Consider the following 16,697-nt stretch of genomic DNA (forward strand, 5'->3'; position numbering starts at 1 on the left):
ACACACACACACACACACACACACACACACACTCTTCTGAAAATAGAGGACTTAAAAACTCTACAGTGAATCCTTGACCTATGAACTCAATTCTTTCCTGAGGTCTGGTTTAACTCAAGCTGGTCAGTGCAGGCCCAGAATCCTCTGCACAGCCTTCAGAGTCTCTCTCCTGAACACAGGCAGATCTCAGGGTCCTTTGAGAGTCACTGGCCCAGGATCTCTCGGTGACCCCCACACAGGATAGGGTGCTGTCATGTTCCTTCCAGAGCTCTGTAAGGTTAAATCTGTATCTGAGAGCATCTGGAGGTGCAAGCGGCCAGCATTCAGCTTGTAACCCAAGACTTTGGTTTTGAGTTAAAACTGAAATTCCGGGTGTAACCCAAGTTGTTCATATGTCAGGCTGGTCACAACCAGAGGTCGCACCGTATATTATAAATTTTCTGATAAAACCATCATTTCTAGTGAGTGGCAGATGCTGTGCTCTGATCTGGAGCACTGAGAAACGGCCAGCCCTGCAGTCCTGCCTCCCTGGGACAGGGAGAGTGGAGATGGCTCCCGGTTCTCATACACAGGGACATGTGTGAGCCCCAGGGCCATAGAAAACCCCACAGGGAGCAGAAGAGCAGAAGGTGAGCCTGGGCTGTGCGACAAGAAGACCTGGCTTCCTCCCTGGCTGCCTAGGGTCTGAGTCTCCCTCTGGTGCACATGGTTATGAGCCTTAAGAAAAGCACAGCACTTGCACAGAGCTTCCAGCCCCTGCGCCATCAAAGGAGGTTTTAAACACAGCACGTGCGCCTTGTCCTGAGGACAGGCACTGGTTGTGGGGTTGTGCAGGGTTTACCACAGTGCATGCTGTGCTGGCACGTGCACCCTCACGGCTCACAACCATGAGAGGCTTATGTGTGTGCACATTTTGGCTGTGAATCTAACTCTGATGTCTTTATCTGGTCAGTGCGTGATAATCCATTTTGATATTCAAAACCCACTACATTGCTGGCATGGTTTGCAGCTTGAGAATGTCCTCCACCCGCTCATCTGTGGAAAGTTTGGTCCTCCTCTTGGTGGTGTTAAGGTGGGGGCCTTTAAGAGGCGGGGCCTCATGCAGGTGACCTTGCCAGGGCCCCACCCTTGGAACAGATTAAAGGAAGTCTGGCCAGGACTGTGGGGACTCCAGATAAGGGATGTCATCTCACAAGTCCAGCCGCTGCCTCTCAGTTTGGCTGCCTGCCTGCCAGGTGATCTCCACACTCCTGCCACCGAGATGCCACCTTCAAGAAGCCATCACCACAGCCACCCAGGTACTCAGTCTGCTCTCGAATCTGCAGTGCTGTCAGCTGAACAAATCACCTTTCTTTGTAAAGAACCAGACCCTGAGTATTTTGTTACAGCAACAAAATCACACTGATGCCGTCATCCACCACTGGTTTTCTTTACATGCAGTTCTCTGCACTCATCATGACTGTCACACGACCAAGTCCCGCTCCCTTATTCTATAGAATTAAACAGGCTTGAAGCCCAGTGCTAGTGTCATCCACAACTTCTCACCTAGCTCTCTGCAAAAAGCTCTCGTTGATCCCAAGCAAGCATAGGACTGAGGAATTTCACAGGACAATTACCTAAGTACCTGCTGTGGCCAGAACTATGGCGTGCAGACTCCACGTCCATTCCAGCCTCCTCCTGTTGCTGTTTTCTCTACAGCAGAGGCTGGTGGGGCCACTGGGGCTCAGTGTCACCTGGATCGGCTTTGGGGTCTACTCCAGCAGCTGGTGGGGGACACTTCCAGGGCGCCTGGGAGCTCCCAGGGGTGTGACCTCGGCGTCTGCGTCCGGTCCTGGCCCTCCCTCTTTGGTGCAGCCCCATCCTGCATCCGGGCCGCCATGAGCTGAGCAGCTTTGCTCTTCCACCCCTTCCACCCGGCTGCCTCCGCCTTGGAGCCATGGACTGAACCTGAGAGCAAACAGGACTTCTCCTCAGCATTGTGGGTGTGGGGTATCGTATCTCAGGGACACGCAGGGACGCACACAGCCGGCGAGAGGAATCCCTGAACTCTCGGGCCCTCCCGAAGGTGGACACAAGCCTTTTGTGACCCCAGAAGTAAGGTCCACCTCCCACCTGATCCTGCCCTTCCCGAGGAGAAGGGCTGAGCTGTGCTGGGCCTCTTGAGGCCAAGGGGACAGTGGGAAATCCAGAGGGCCGCGGAGGACTAGCGGTGGAGGAGCTCGTGTCCTTAGCAACACCTCCAGGCGCTTACTGCATACCTGTGCTTCCAGTTCCAGACTTCTCCTTGGGAGAAAAATCCCAGTATTCATTTAAGCCACTGTGTATGGCTGTGCTGTTCAATACAGCAGCCACCAGATAATTAATTAAATCACATAAAATAAAAATTTAGTCGCTTGGTATTAGTGCACTTCTAGAGCATTTCCATCATCATAGATGTTTCTAGGACTGCAGGCCCAGGATCTGCTTTTCCTCCCCAGCCGAACATCACAGGACTGACTCATCACCAGCTTTTCACCCAGGATCTCTCAAGTTTTCTTGGAGGGTTAGTTGTCAAAACACATTCTCCATATAGCACCAAAAAATCATAGCAGGTAATGGCGGAACTGACAAAATTAATATTATTTGCTAGTGTTTCAGGAAGAGAAGGAAAATTCCAGCACACATCATAGTAACAGCAGCTGCCAGGTTAAAGCAACTGACTTCCAGCCATCGCGAGCTCTGGCATGCTGCTCTCTGTCTTCTCCTGGATATCGGTCCTTTTCAAGCACTGCACGTGTGTGCAAGTGCTGATACACCCATGACACTCCATCGGTGTGTGCCATGTTAGCAATGAGAATGAGAGCCAAGCCCGATTCTATCCACGAACCATGAGCTGCGTCCTACCGAGGGAGGTCATGGACCGGCCACAAGAGGCAGCAGGCACTGCAGCTGGACCAGGCAGGAGGCTGCCGTGCAGATCTGACCCCGCGCCAACTCTGGGGATCTTCGCCTTCCATCGCCGCCCTCTACAGTGGATGACATCCCTTCAGGAATAAGCTGGGACCACCCAGCAGGCGGAGGCAGAGCATGTCCGGCCCTCCTGTGGGGGACACACAAGCAAGGCGTCCATGCCCACACTGGAGCACTTCTCCATGCCTGAGGGCAGAAGCAGCGAGGATGGCTACGGGCACAGTGCTTCTAAGACCAGCTCTCTGCAGAGCAGGGGTCTTCCCGGCCAGCGTTCAGAGACCAAGGACGAGAAGGCGCAGGGGAGGTGCAGGCCGAGGGCCAGGAAATGAGGGGCTCAAGCTGAGTGACAGCCTCAAATCACCACTCATCTCACGCTGGTTCCAACCCTGCCAGGGAGCCAATTACCCCCTGAAGGGACATGGAAACGGAGGCACGCAGAGGGTGGCATGGACACTGAAGACCAGTCCTGGGTGTCTGGCCTGTGGCCTACAAGCTGTGAATCGAAAACCATCTGCTCCCAGGCCTCCTGTGGCCTCCCTCGCCTTGAGTCCTCCTCCACCCACCTGCAGTCCCGTTCTGTTGTCTGTTCATTCCGTTGCAGCCACCTCCGTGTGCCTCACTGGTTCTGTCCTCGGGAAGCCTGCGTTGCTCTCTGGCTTTGTTAGAGGCTTCCCTCGCCTCTCAGGAAACCCGACCTCAGGTCTAGCCCATACTTGTGGAGGGATGGACGCATGGACTCACGGATGGATGGATGCGTGGAAGAAGAATGAATGAGCAGCCTGCATCCGCTCCACAGCAGAGCACGGGCTTTTTCTCACATTTCCTCCTTTTAAGTCAACAAGATTGAGTCACAGTGCTTGTTTAGCCTCTTTTGAACTCCTTCATCATGGATCAACAAAACAGCGTGCAGATTTATCACAGTGGCAAACTAAGCTTTCACAAAACACGTTCTGACCCAGGAGTGGTATTACTCTCTCTGTTATCGAAACAAAGTAAGATAATATTGCAAGCTAATCATCAGAGTTAAATTTGCTCACCACCTGCAAATCTCAGTGAAATGCCACTGTCCTCAGTTTTCATGAGCTAATCCCAAATTAGTCCTCCAATTATTTTTTTTTGGTCAATGATGAATGAAATCATTCAAAATAGAAAAGGTCACTCAAATCTTGTTGGTTCAGAAGAAGAAAAAGCACATAGTAGTAACATGCATTAAGAAAACTTTCATCTTCACTAGTAGGAAGATAATATGAACAAAACATAAATTCCCACTTCAATTATAATTTAAATTTAAAATCTCATACAATTGGCAGTGGAGGTAAGACGGAGCAAGAGGCTGAGTGGACCAAGTTCCCAAGATGCTTCTAAAGTGACAAAAGCCTTTGGTCCACCATTGCTCAGGTGAGAGTTTACACTGAGAAAACAACGGACTGTTGGAGGATCTCGTCAGATGGCTGCTCATCACCGCGATCTCCTAACAGTGAGAAACAGAAGCGACCTGAGCACGGCAGAGAGAGCTAGCTAAATCCAAAAGTGGGCAGTCCAGCAGAGGGCACACCCTCCTTTACTGGCTACTAGGAAGGGGGCCGCTGAAGTCCTACTGTTGGAGAATGCTCAGGGAGAGGAAGGTGCTCACTCCTACGTTAGAGAAAAAGCAGGGGACAAGTCCTGAGGTATGAGCCACCTAAATGTACAGAAAATCCTGGAGAAGTACACGGCAGAGGCGAGGGCTTACCGGGACTGGGTTACAGGGAGCTTGGCGCCCTCCCTTTTTGTTTACATGCATTTTCTAAGCTTTTCTACAAAGGACCAATGCTAGCCTGTTCCTAAGCAAGAAATAATTGTTTTATGTAAGACCCTGCTTGAAAGCGCATTTAGAGGATTTCACTTACCGCAAGAGTTTATCCAAGGTGACACGCTCGGATTATTTCTCTCTGGACGCAGGCTGCTGGGCAGGGCAGACGATTCCTCACCGAGGGAAAGGGGAAACCATGGGAGTCACGTGTCGTCCTTGGTTTCTGTGGCTCAAAATGCTGCCCAGGCATATACCGCACACACACGCACACACGCACACACGCAGGTCCCTCACAATTACCGACGCCCAGGCAATCAGCCTACCGCAGCCTGCTCTCTGGAAGAGGGGACTGTGGGTGCACGCGGCTGTCGGGGAGCTGCGCGTGTGGAGAAGCTGTGCCTGTCGGTACCAAGTCCAGGCGGCACAGTGCTGTCGGTCAGGAAACGGGCAGGGACCCGGGTGCGGGGAAGCCCAGATACCGAGTGGCACAGCGCCCGTCACTGTCTGGGAGCCGTCTGCACTCGGCGACAGTGGCCAGCAGCCCATCCCGCTTCCCCTCCGCAGCTGGCCACGGAGAGCCCGGGCTATCTCCGAGCCATGAGAGGGCGGCAGCGCCACCAGACCGGCCCTGCCCAGACACCGCTGCTGAAGTCCGACCGCAGAGACTTCTCCCTGCGTTCCCGCCGCCTCTCCACACTCACTGCATCCGTGAACAGTCAGCATTACCGTGGGAGAACACGGTCGTCCGGAGAGGCGGCTCTGGCCGAGAACCCGTGAGCCACACAGCAGGCGTCCTGCACCTGGCCTCCCCTCCCCAGGTTCCTCCTCTGAAACTCTCCACACCTCATCCCGGGCACATGTACATCGGCCCCTTCATGGCGATGATCTGTGGACAGCGCATTTCCAAACCATCAGCCCCAGAATCCAAGTCCAAGCTATCGCAAGTCAGTCACCAAGCACAGACACTTACCAGTTCCTTGGCTCCTGACCTAACGAAACACTACTGGCCAGGGGGACAGAAAGCACAGAGCAGCTCTAACAGCGAAACTGTAAGATATCACACTGAAAAAGGAGTGAAACCCAGTCAGTATCCATAGCCAATCTGTGAAGGTGTTTCCTGTGTTCCTGAGTTTCGAGCTCCAACTTAACAGGCGTTTAATGATGATGGTGTCTGTGATATGTTAACTTTCTAGGCTGTAGAGCCTTAATAAGTTCAGCAGACATGGATACCTTGGTAACAATATTAGCAAATACATTAAAAATCGCAGTGAGAACTGGATAGAAGCTAAGGCGGAGAGAACACGGGTACAGCATCAGAGCCGGGGTCAGGACACGACCACACTGAGCACTCACGCTGCCCACGTGTTCCAAGGCAGGGTGAGGGCAAAGCCCAAGCAAGGAACACAGAATGCCCTTCCTAAAGGTAGGGCTTCTATCTGACGAGTGCAGCGTATTAGTAAGATTTCTAGGAAAATAAAGCACATATTAAAAACTAAACAAAGGCAAAGGTAAGATTTGGATAAAACAAATTTTTCTTCTTTGATCTGCAAAATCCCTCTCTGATTCCCTCAGAGCCAACGCAGAGTGCTGAGGGCAGGTGGGAAAGCTCCCAGGGTGCTCAGGGAGAGCCCAGGTCACTGTGGGCTGTGCACCATGTGCACTGCAGGGTGGGGGACACACACACCACCATCCCACCAGGAGATAAGGTCACTTCTGACTATGGGAACAATAGATGCTTAGTATAACAGGTTAGAAAATACAGAAAACCTCCAAGAGGAGGGAAAGCACTGAGAATTAAAGGCCAGCATGCTCAGGGGGCCAATGGACTGCAGGCTCAGACTGCCTGTCGTGAACATGGTGCTATGTCCAGGCAAAGAACGGGGTCCAAACCTCCTGAGCCCACGTACTTCCCCTTGGACAGCCATGTCTGTTCTGAAACTTTCTGTGCCCAAACAGATTAAGTCATGGAAACTGATAACATTTATGCAGGAATTGCTCCCAGCCTAGCTCCTCTTAGGTTCCAAGGCCACAGGCTGGCACGGCTTCTATGGTGATGATCTTAAAGAGGCTGAAACTGTCACGGTCCGACCTTCGGTAACCTCACAGCTCAGCTAGAGAGGGCCGGGCTCAGTTCTGCCCTAGCGACACTCAGATCCAGCCTTGGTCGGAAGCACGTGGCCTGCGGGATCTGGTTGCTTTTGTGCTGCTGGATACGGCCAAGGAAATGTCCTAGGAGACGCAGTTAGTGGCACAGCCAGCTGTGGAAGGGATGAACGCTGTCGTGCAGGTCCAGGTTCACACGAGGAAGACCTGGTCTCTCCCGAACTGTGAGAAGCAGTAACGGCAACCGTGCACGTAACGAACAGCAGCAGTGTTCTTGGTGTTCAGTGCTAACACGCTGGGAAAGCACGGGGAACTTTACAGCATTTCCACACTCGGGCTTCACACTATCCTGTGAAGAAGGTCATGCTTTGTATTTCGGAAAAATTGAAGATGAGAAAATCAAATAACGCGGTGTTGCCTGGCAGGCCAGAGTCCTGAGGGCCCGCTGTTACCCAGGTGCTGGCCGAAGCTCAGCGATGAGGCTGGCCTGGCACAGGAAGGCCCTGGGTGCAAGACCCAGCACCACCCACGCTCACACTCACACACTCACACACCCTCCTCACTCTCCTGCCTCCCCAGGCTGCTGAACTCCTGGACGACCCCAGCACACTCCGGACCACAGCAGGGCCCAGCGTGAGGCCCCTTTGGCACAGCTCTCCCTGTCGGGTCAGATTTCCCTTGAAATCTGGGACACGTTCTCCCTACACCTCCTCCACAGTCAGCTAACATGGAGAGATGGATTCCAAAGGCTGTGTGTGCTGTCATCTCCACAGCAGCTGGCACGGGCAGGTGGGGGCACCTAGGACTGACTTACTGATCAATAAGAAGGCGAGAGGAAAAATCAGCATTCCCAAACAGATGAATCATTTCTGGGAGACACATAAAGCCACAGACACAACAGAGATGAGGGTCCTGGGAAGCTCGGGTTCACAGGCAACCGAGACACCGGCAGGATGGCCACCTTCTCCGAGACACTCGCTCAGAGCTGTGGGGCGCCCTCCTCTCCCCACTCCCAGAGAGCCAGGACTGGTCTTGCTCCACAGCACCCGCATGGCCCAGCCGCACCTCCGTTTCGCAGGCGGGACTGTGGCTGAGTTCCCTGCCAGCCTGTGAACACAGTCTGGGGACACCACAGGAGGAGGGCGGCCTGAGGCCACTCTTCCTGCAGCTCCGGCCGATTTTCACTAATGACTCAAACTGCGGAGAACAAACCAAGGATTTCTCCTGAGGACAACTCTGCCGCTACTTGTACTCACTCCATCATCACTGGATGTGATTAAGAGCCAAGGAGCAGGATCCCTAGCTCCCAAGAGAAAGCAGCCCTGTTTACTTCTCGGGCAGATTCTCTCCACTGAAAAAGGAAATACGAGTGCCACCAAGATGCTTCCAGAGAAACTAAGTGACAATTCAGTCTACAGAAAGAAATGTGACCAAGAAAAAAAGAAAACCCCAAACTCCTTCGGCTTCTGGACTTTAGACCGGCTTTGAAATAATGGGGAATTAAACATTCAGTGTTGCTTACAGGTCTATCATTTTATTGGCAATTTTTAAATAGTGTGTGTGTGTGTGCGTGTACTGGCTCCTGTACACATTTTACAAAATCCACTCCAACCATCAAAGCTGGAACTTTTCCTTTTGCTTTTTAATGGCATGAGACATTGTCATATCCTCTCCAAGGCAAAACATTTGCCAAGTGACTCCCTAAGGGAAAACATGAAAAACAAATCACTGAATTCACTAAACTCTTTTTCAAGACTGATGTCATTATTTGATGTATTTCAAGATCGGAAGCCAATCCAATTCTTTGCCATCACTGAGACCAAGGCCACAAGGAACCTTCTGTGCAGAGTGGCCGTGTCCTCTGGTGCAGCTGGAGACTGGACTGTGAGGATTCCCCAGCCTTCTCCACAGTTTCCAGCTCAGTTCCGTGAGTATCAGTCTCGGATCTGCATCCAAGGCTGCTTAGAGCGTTTCGAGTTCAGAGTTCGTTAGTGTCGATTCTATTGGCTTCGTGTACCGAGTGCAGGTAAATGTCTGGTATTTCTTACTGAAGAAAATCTTGATTTAATTTCTTTGAAATTTTTCTCAATTCTTCCAAGGCCAAAATGTATAATCATTTCCTAAGAACTTGATATGGTCGAGTAAAAATACTTGTACACCTCAAGAAGGGTTTTCATTGTGTTCCATGCTAAAACAATCTTTCTTTTATTGAGCCAAACCCTAGGGATGCTCTATGTTTCTCTGCTTTCAGAAATTATCAGTAATGACTTCGATAAAGGCAGTAATCAGGGGTGCATGATCTTGCTCCCTTCTCTGTGGACAGAGCCTTGCTGCAGACCTAACAGATGACAGGCCCTTGAGAGGAGAAGATGAACCCCACCCAGCCAGTGCATTCGGGCTACAGGAGTAGCCCCGTGCTTTCTTCCCTAAACCCCTTCGGGCAGACCCAGGGCCCTGCCCAGCTTCCCTCGGCCCCACCAAACTCGCCACAGAGCATAGGTCTCTCCCTCCTCTGACACGCAGATGGGATCACCTTCCTGCTACTGCGGTCCCCTCCTCCACATCACCCCGACCCTGGTGTCATCTTGCCCAGCTGCCAGGAAAATGGAAACAACGGTACCGCAGTTGCTGGTGGACAGCTCCCATGACGGACACAGGGCCACTGCACTTGCCATCTGAGCTTCTCCCTCTCCTCCTGTCTACAGCATACAGCACAGAGCCCAGGATGGGGAAGAGGAGGTGAAGAGAGAACCAGAAGCAGCACCAGCAGTCCCTGCCGAGACAGTCATGGCAAACCCTCCTAGGTATGAGTACAGCTTTGGGTTTGCTTTAAATGACAACAGGAGTGGAGAAACAATCTTTGTTGCTTATTTACAAGAACCAAAAGCCTCTCCCAGAGCCTGGGAAGCACCACCAGATCTCACAATCAATCCCTGGGTTTCTTTCTGGTCCAGGGCCTGTGCTTGGCAGGGTGGTGCCACGCTGGCTCCAGCCCAGCAACACCAACACAGCTGCTTCTGGGCATTGCTGTCCGTCCCCGGGGGGTCATAGGGAGTGGGAATGGTGGTTGGGACATGTGGGTGGCACAACGTGGTCGAGAGCTCAGGACAGGAGCGTGGTGTCCCACACTACAGAATTTCGGAGCTCCATTTTCAGTGGTGGCAAACTTCCGCAAGGCCAGATCGACCCTTTCCAATGAGTAAAGTTATTTGGAGAACTCAAAGTCAAGGTCAGTGCTGAGATTTCCGAGCCAATCTCTGCCCCAAGCTGTACAGGTGCCTGTGACTTCTATCCTGATGCGGTCTGCAGTGAGCAGTGTGACCCCACCCCAAGCCCTCAGAACCCCGGGTAAGCTTTCCAGCTGTGGGAGTTCCAGTCTAGGGGCAGGAGAGGAGGTTTTCAGTAAGCATGACCTCCACAGCCCCTTCGGGTAAGGAAATTCTTTGAACCTTTACAGTTTCTTACCATGGTGTCTGTGCTCATTGAAATGAGGTCCTCGTGTTACACTTATCTGCAGCAAGCTCTAATCAAACAGCAGCTCTAATAAGGGGCACTGCAAGCTGATCAGGATGTACCCTCAGTTTTCAGGCCCCTCCGGGAAAAGTATTCTGATTCAAAGGAGACACCGCTCACCCTTAGACAAATCCCAGCATTTTGCACTGCAGTGAATTACAGGACTCCAGGAGCATCCACTTTGCAGCAGGAACCTTGTCTTCTGCCAGGCTGTCACAAAGTATGTGTGCAAGACACAGGTCCGGTTTGGACACCCGGAAGGGCCCCGAGGCTGGGGAGGGAAATCTGCTGCTCCCGGCCTTCAGACACTCTGCCTAAAACAGACTTTGCTTTGAAGATAAACTTCCAGGTTGTTCTGTGTCAGGCAGTCACGGACCTCCAGGCTCCTGTGTCCAGGGCTGGGCTGCCGTGACTGGGACACTTCCTGGAGGACCGGCGGGGCGGTTCTGGGTGTGGGTCTGGGGGGTGGCCCTCCACTCCCAGCTCCACCTGTGCTTTCCTCGCCCAGCCGGGTCACCTCACTGTTTCTGCCTTGTGAGCCCAGGAGGCCGGCCGCGCCCGGTGTCCTGTCTGAGGACCAGGCCCAGCTCCACAGGGAAGCTGAGCAGAAGCAGAGGGCCCAGTGCCCGACCCTGCGTGCTGTGGGCTAACAGGGCCCTCACCCGTCCTGAGACCTGAGGTTTGGTGCAGCGCTCACTCCTGCCGGAAAGACAGAGCCACTGTGACGGTCCCATGCACAGCAGTTTCCTGGCCCTGAAAGTCCTGCAGGTACTGCCTGCTCTATCCCACCCCACCCCCAGCAATTACCGCTCTCTGTCTCCGCAGTTTCGCCTTTTCCAGAATGTGCAGAACCAGAACCCTCAGTATGCAGCCTTCACTTAGTAACATGCATTCCAAGGTCCTCACTGACTTTCCAGGATTTGGTAACTCCGTTTTTAGCAGCGAGTAATATTCCCTTGTCTAAATGAAGCACTGTGCTTTTTTAATCCCATATCTATTCAAGGTAACTTTCAAGTGTTGCCAGCTATAAATAAATAAAGATCCTACAGAGAGCAGTATGTGAGGTTTGGTGTGGATGAAGATACTTGTGAAGGCTCAGCTCTGCAGGCTCACCCACGCCTATGCATTCGCACTGGCACACTCACGGCAGGGCGTGGGTACGCGTGCCCAGCACACCTCAGCTCTGGACATCTTATGGTTTTGACTCAGAAACAGCCCCGCTCTGTCACGTGAACGTCTAACTTGCATGTTTCGGAATAAGTGCGAGACTGCCGTTCTCGAGGTTAACGAGTCCAGGCTTCTCTGGGGCACACAGAGATGAAAGAGCAGACAGGGTGCGAGCAGCCCCACAGCAAGCCTAGGCCGTGCAGGAGACAGGGGACCAGGCGGGCCCGGCGGCGCATACGGTCCTCAGGAGGAGCAGCTGGGTGAGGACTGTGAATCTTCCGGGTTTGCTCTGTGCTGTTACAAAGAGCACAGCTCCTTTGTGCAGTGCTGGTGGCTTCTCTCCGTGAAAGGCTGCTCTGTGGGTCAGCTTCATCGCCACCTAGCTAACCACACCAGAACTCGCGGCCTTCCACCAAGAGCTGCCCCTGAGCATGCTGCTTGCTCACTGCCGCCAGGCCGAGTGAGGCTCTGGTCTTTCTGCCTCACTGGGCCTCCTTCCTATTGCAGGCAGCTGCAGTTTGGCTCCGCTGACCCTCACAGCCCTCTCTGCGCATGTTGGGGCAATGGATGGACTCAGACTGTCCCCCGGCCACGGTCCTCTAGAAAGTAGCCTGGGGCTCTCCACATGGAGACGGGAGGCCTGGGAGCTGGGGCCAGGCTTCCCCACCAGCTGGGGTCACTGAGTTTGCCAGGTAAGTGGGCTTCACCTCCCAAGGCACAGACTGCAGTCACCACGCACAGGGAGGGTGAGGGGAGAAGGGAGGATCACGCCTGCTTCTGCAGCTGCTCCATCGGCGCTTAGGACAGAGCTGAGGTTTAGTCTGAGCTCCCTGATGGTCACCAAAATTCAAGCCTAAAATGTTTCACTTCCTGTCTCTCTTTAATTTTGCACTCCCTTTAATTTAGGTACCGTTTACCTAATACATGCCAAAGTACTGAAATTTGAAGTAGCAGCTACTCAGCCAGGTGCTGTAAGAACCAAAAAAGACCCTTTCGCCCCTGAAAACGTATACCTGCTCATATGTGTCATGATCCATTCAGCAGAGCTCTGGCATCTTCTCGCCCACCTCGTGTACACATCACGATTAGCTGCCTGCCTCTTAGAGTGATGCCGGATGGGGCCTTGTAGTGTTTTGTTACACATACTTCATTTTGTAATGCAGTAAAGTTAAGTCGGAGTTACTTTCCCAACTAAAACTGGATGTTGCAGCTAAGCATTTCAGTCTCTAAAGCAATGTGCCAAATCTGCATAGAAACTCAAAAGAAAATCAATTTGTTAATTTGAAAAATAAAGGCTTAACATATTATTGTGAACATTCTAATATTGTCGGAAAAGGAGGAAACTGATTTCAAGGAGTCTTTTGCTGACATTGGAGAAACACTGGGAGTCTTTCGGTCCAAAATTACTCATTCTACTTTATTCTCTGGGGTTTTTTAAGAGAGTAGCTGCAAAACCACAAAGCCCAGCGTGGACGGGATGACGGCTCTGCAGTGCTCTAGAAGGAAATTCCACCCAGTACAGACCCGATCCAGTATCTCATTCATCCCGGGAAGTGCCGGGTCGAAGAGGCAGCTCTGGGCCCCTGGCTGTGCAGTCGGGGGTCGGGGAGTGGGTCCCGCGGTTTGCCTGGGAGCACACTTACTGACATCAGAAAGACACGTAGAGCCTAGGTAGGAACAGGCATTAAAATTGGGTAACACATGAGCACTAAAAATGCAGTCAGCCTAGTCGGCAGGCTGATAACGGCACATGGAGCCCGAGGAAAAGTGAGGAGCAAGCCTACCTGCGCCACATGGCTGCCTGGTGGCAGATGCTCGCCCACAACCAGAAACAGAGCCTTAAAGCGAAGGCGTGATGCTTCCCGAGAGCCTGCAGGGGCAAACTTGGGGGAGGGAGGCACGCGTCTGGCCAGCCTCGCCCACGGCTCCAAGTGGGGCTGCGGCCAAGCTGTGCAGTTCGGGAGCCGATCCCACCTTCCCGGTCCTGACCGTCCACTCCTCCCCAGGACCTGCTGGGGAAGACGGGCTAGAGCAGCAGTTTTATCCACTTTCCCACGGCAGCTAAGCCAGTGGGAGCCGCACAGGCGACAGCGAGGAGACGGCGGGACAGCCGTGAGCGGCTCCACCAACGCGGGGTCAGATGCTGCGCCAAGCTCTTCACGCTCCTGGGCCTCCACCACCTTGTCCACCGATCCCGACAGACAAAATGAGGCGCGCTGGGAAACTGGAGTTGCGAAGTCCACCGCAGAGATGGGAAACGGAGTGAGGGTTATCCCCTAGGTTCACATCTAACCGAGTTGCTTAAGCTTAAAGTCACAGTAAGTATTTTCCATGGACCCAAAGGGCACCAAAAGCATTATGGCAGGTACAAGTGAGTGAACACAAAAGAGATACAAATATTTAAAAATCAGAATTGAGCGGGGCGGGGCGTACACGCCTGTAATTCCAGCTCTCTGGGAGGCTGAGGCAGGAGGATTGCAAGTTTGGATCCAGCCCACCAGTTTTTCCACTGTTGTTTCACTGCCTGGAGCTCAGCCCAGGGCTCCCCACATCTGCTGTCTGCTGTCCTGTGGCCTCTGACCTTTTCTGTCTTTCCTGGTTTAACCCCTGACAACTGTGAAGCACTCTCACCAGGTATACTATAGGAGGTGCCTCGGTTTTGGCTGCTGGTGACTTCCTGTGCACACACTGAGGCTGGCGTGGGCCTGGGGACAATCATAGAGGGAGGGGAGGGCCTCTGCTCAGTGACCCTCGGAGTGGGGCCGCCAGCCCTCACCACGCTGGCTCACGCCTCTCCATCCTACACTGCTGCAGGCTGAGACTCTGCCGCACTCGGGGTAGCTGCTGAGGGACACATGTGCTACTCCACACCCGTCACTCAAGGTCCTTCTGCACTGTCCTGCCGTCCCCCATTATTTCTCAGAGGCTGGAACTTGCGGGTGTTCACTGTGTGACAATCTAACACGATTTTATTGTTCACTTGCTCAATCTCCTTCACTCCCAAACACTGGGAACTTGTCTGGCTTGGTTCCTGTGCCCCTGTGCTGTGCCCTGCTCTTTGGTTTAGTTGTGTTTGTTGCTGCTATTGGTTTTTTGAGACAAGATCTTGCTGTGCAGTTCAAGCTTGCCTTGAACTCACTACGTGGCCCACACTGGCCTCAACTGGAATCCTCCTGCCTGAGCCTCCTGAGTGCTGGGATTACAGACGAGCACCACCAGACCTGGCTATTCTTTGTTACTGCTGTTTTATTCATTAACTCTTTTCTTAGCTCTTTTTCCTTTTTCAGCATTGGGGACTGAACACAGGGCCTCTGAGCTGCCCCAGGCCCCCCACTGCTAGTACACAGATGTTCTAGGCTTGTCTTGCATTCTTCCTGTGCTCCTACAATAGGACATTTCTCCCAAGAATTCTTGCTGCTTCTACCGGACAGCGGTATTTAAACAGCGAGATCTGGGTGTCCTTATTCTTGTTCTGCTGCTGCTTCTGGGCCCTCTCCGGACAGAGTAGGAGAAGCACATTTACACACGGACTGCCAGGCGCACACACGTATTTCTGGATCTACCCGCGTGTGTCCATACCTACAATAGGACATTTCTCCCAAGAATTCTTGCTGCTTCTACCGGACAGCGGTATTTAAACAGCGAGATCTGGGTGTCCTTATTCTTGTTCTGCTGCTGCTTCTGGGCCCTCTCCGGACAGAGCAAGAGAAGCACATTTACACACGGACTGCCAGGCGCACACACGTATTTCTGGATCTACCCGCGTGTGTCCATAGGGCTGGCTCCAGTCCAGCGTAACACCACAGGAGCTCACCTATGTCATTAACTGGGCCCCTCTTGCCCAAAACGCACCCACACATGTGTAGCAGTTTCAGGACTGCCAAGGAAACCACTTCCCAGCCAGACACAGGCTGAAGGACAGCGCTTGTACATGGTTCTTTTGCTTGCTTTTCCTTTCTGAAACAATACTTTCTGAAGCTATGTAGGCCTATTTCTTTTTTCTATTAAGTTCAGGGAGGTCGTGTGACACATCTGTAAGAAAGACTAATTTATTTGTCAGTCTGCATCCCACCTTGTAATCTCCAAACATCCCAGGTGATTTTCTCAAACTTCTATTTGTGTGCGTGGAAATTCGCCCTTGTGCGCTGCTGCCGTGAGGATCCAGGGGACACAGACGCCAGCTTGTGCTGCCGGGTGTGTGTGTGTTTGTGTGTGTAGGAGGGGCAGACTCCCTGTGAACCCCTCTGCCAAGCTCCGCCTCTGCACCACCCAGCACGGAGGAACGGTTTCCCTTCCCTTACTTCCTCCCTGCTGCCAGGTACACAGAACTATACATCACCAGGTCTGGCTTCTTTCCCTTGACAAGCATTTCAGATCCACTGAGCATTTTGCTGCCGCGGTTTCACTGCTGGGCAGGGTCCCACACCAGGGCCACTCAGCTCACGGCACCCACCACTGCCTGCAGGCCTCGCGTCTCCAGCTTCTAGTGGTCCCGGGTGGCACGCACAGCTGTTGTCCACTCCCTAGTGTGGGTTTCTGGGTTAACACTGGGTTTAGTTTGGGCAATGACGTAAAAGTGAGCCGGGTGGGGCGTGTGCCAAGGATGTGATTGATTCTGTAAAACACCTTCACCTGTTTGATATTGTCATATATGCCTGTTACGTCTACCGAACACTTTCTTTAAAAGGTCCTCTGGTGATAAAGATTTTGTTTTCAAAAAGAGCATCACGCCAAGACCTGTCCATGGCTACACTTCTGTGGCTGGAAACAGGTTCCCCTCGGACTCTCAGGACAGATCCTATAGGTCCGTGTGCTGTGGGCCGTTTGATCGCTGAGAGAGCAGTGAGTCTGGACAACAGTGACAGTCTATCTTGTTAGATGGTACATTTTAAAATGGAATCCGTACTGTTCCTTAAAATGTCTCTCCTACAGTTTTCCTAAAATGTGTGTTAAATAGCTAAAATCACCTAAAGAATGTGTAGTAGATTTTTGTTTTTCTGGCTAATAACTTCCCTTGTTTCTGATAATATGTAATTTATAGGACTATGAAGTCCTACTGGTAATTACATATTATACATGTATTCGACAGTAAAAGCATACATATGAAGATCACTGTAGAATTTTAGTCCTACTTAGTACCTGCAGGTGATTTCCCAGGGTTAAGGCTTTCTCC

At 52.4% G+C, this 16,697-nt stretch overlaps 1 protein-coding gene and 1 long non-coding RNA gene across 3 annotated transcripts in view; one reads left to right on the plus strand and one right to left on the minus strand.

Annotated features, from left to right (window-relative positions):
• Oxr1 (oxidation resistance 1) overlaps nucleotides 1-16,697 on the minus strand; it is a 288,312-nt gene that overhangs the window by 207,406 nt on the left and 64,209 nt on the right. The gene's annotated exons all lie outside the window — the stretch shown is intronic.
• Nucleotides 8,626-12,838, plus strand: LOC104856353. Of its 2 annotated transcripts, XR_778606.2 has the most exons (5): nucleotides 8,626-8,771; nucleotides 9,550-9,648; nucleotides 10,112-10,192; nucleotides 10,426-12,216; nucleotides 12,431-12,838. It is a non-coding gene; the product is annotated as an uncharacterized LOC104856353 (long non-coding RNA). The 2 variants fall into 2 exon arrangements; XR_004515609.1 differs by having other exon boundaries at nucleotides 10,112-12,216.

This window comes from Fukomys damarensis, unplaced genomic scaffold (genome assembly GCF_012274545.1).
Source record: "Fukomys damarensis isolate Sample0158 unplaced genomic scaffold, DMR_v1.0_HiC HiC_scaffold_5, whole genome shotgun sequence".
NCBI classification, from domain to species: Eukaryota; Metazoa; Chordata; class Mammalia; order Rodentia; family Bathyergidae; genus Fukomys; species Fukomys damarensis.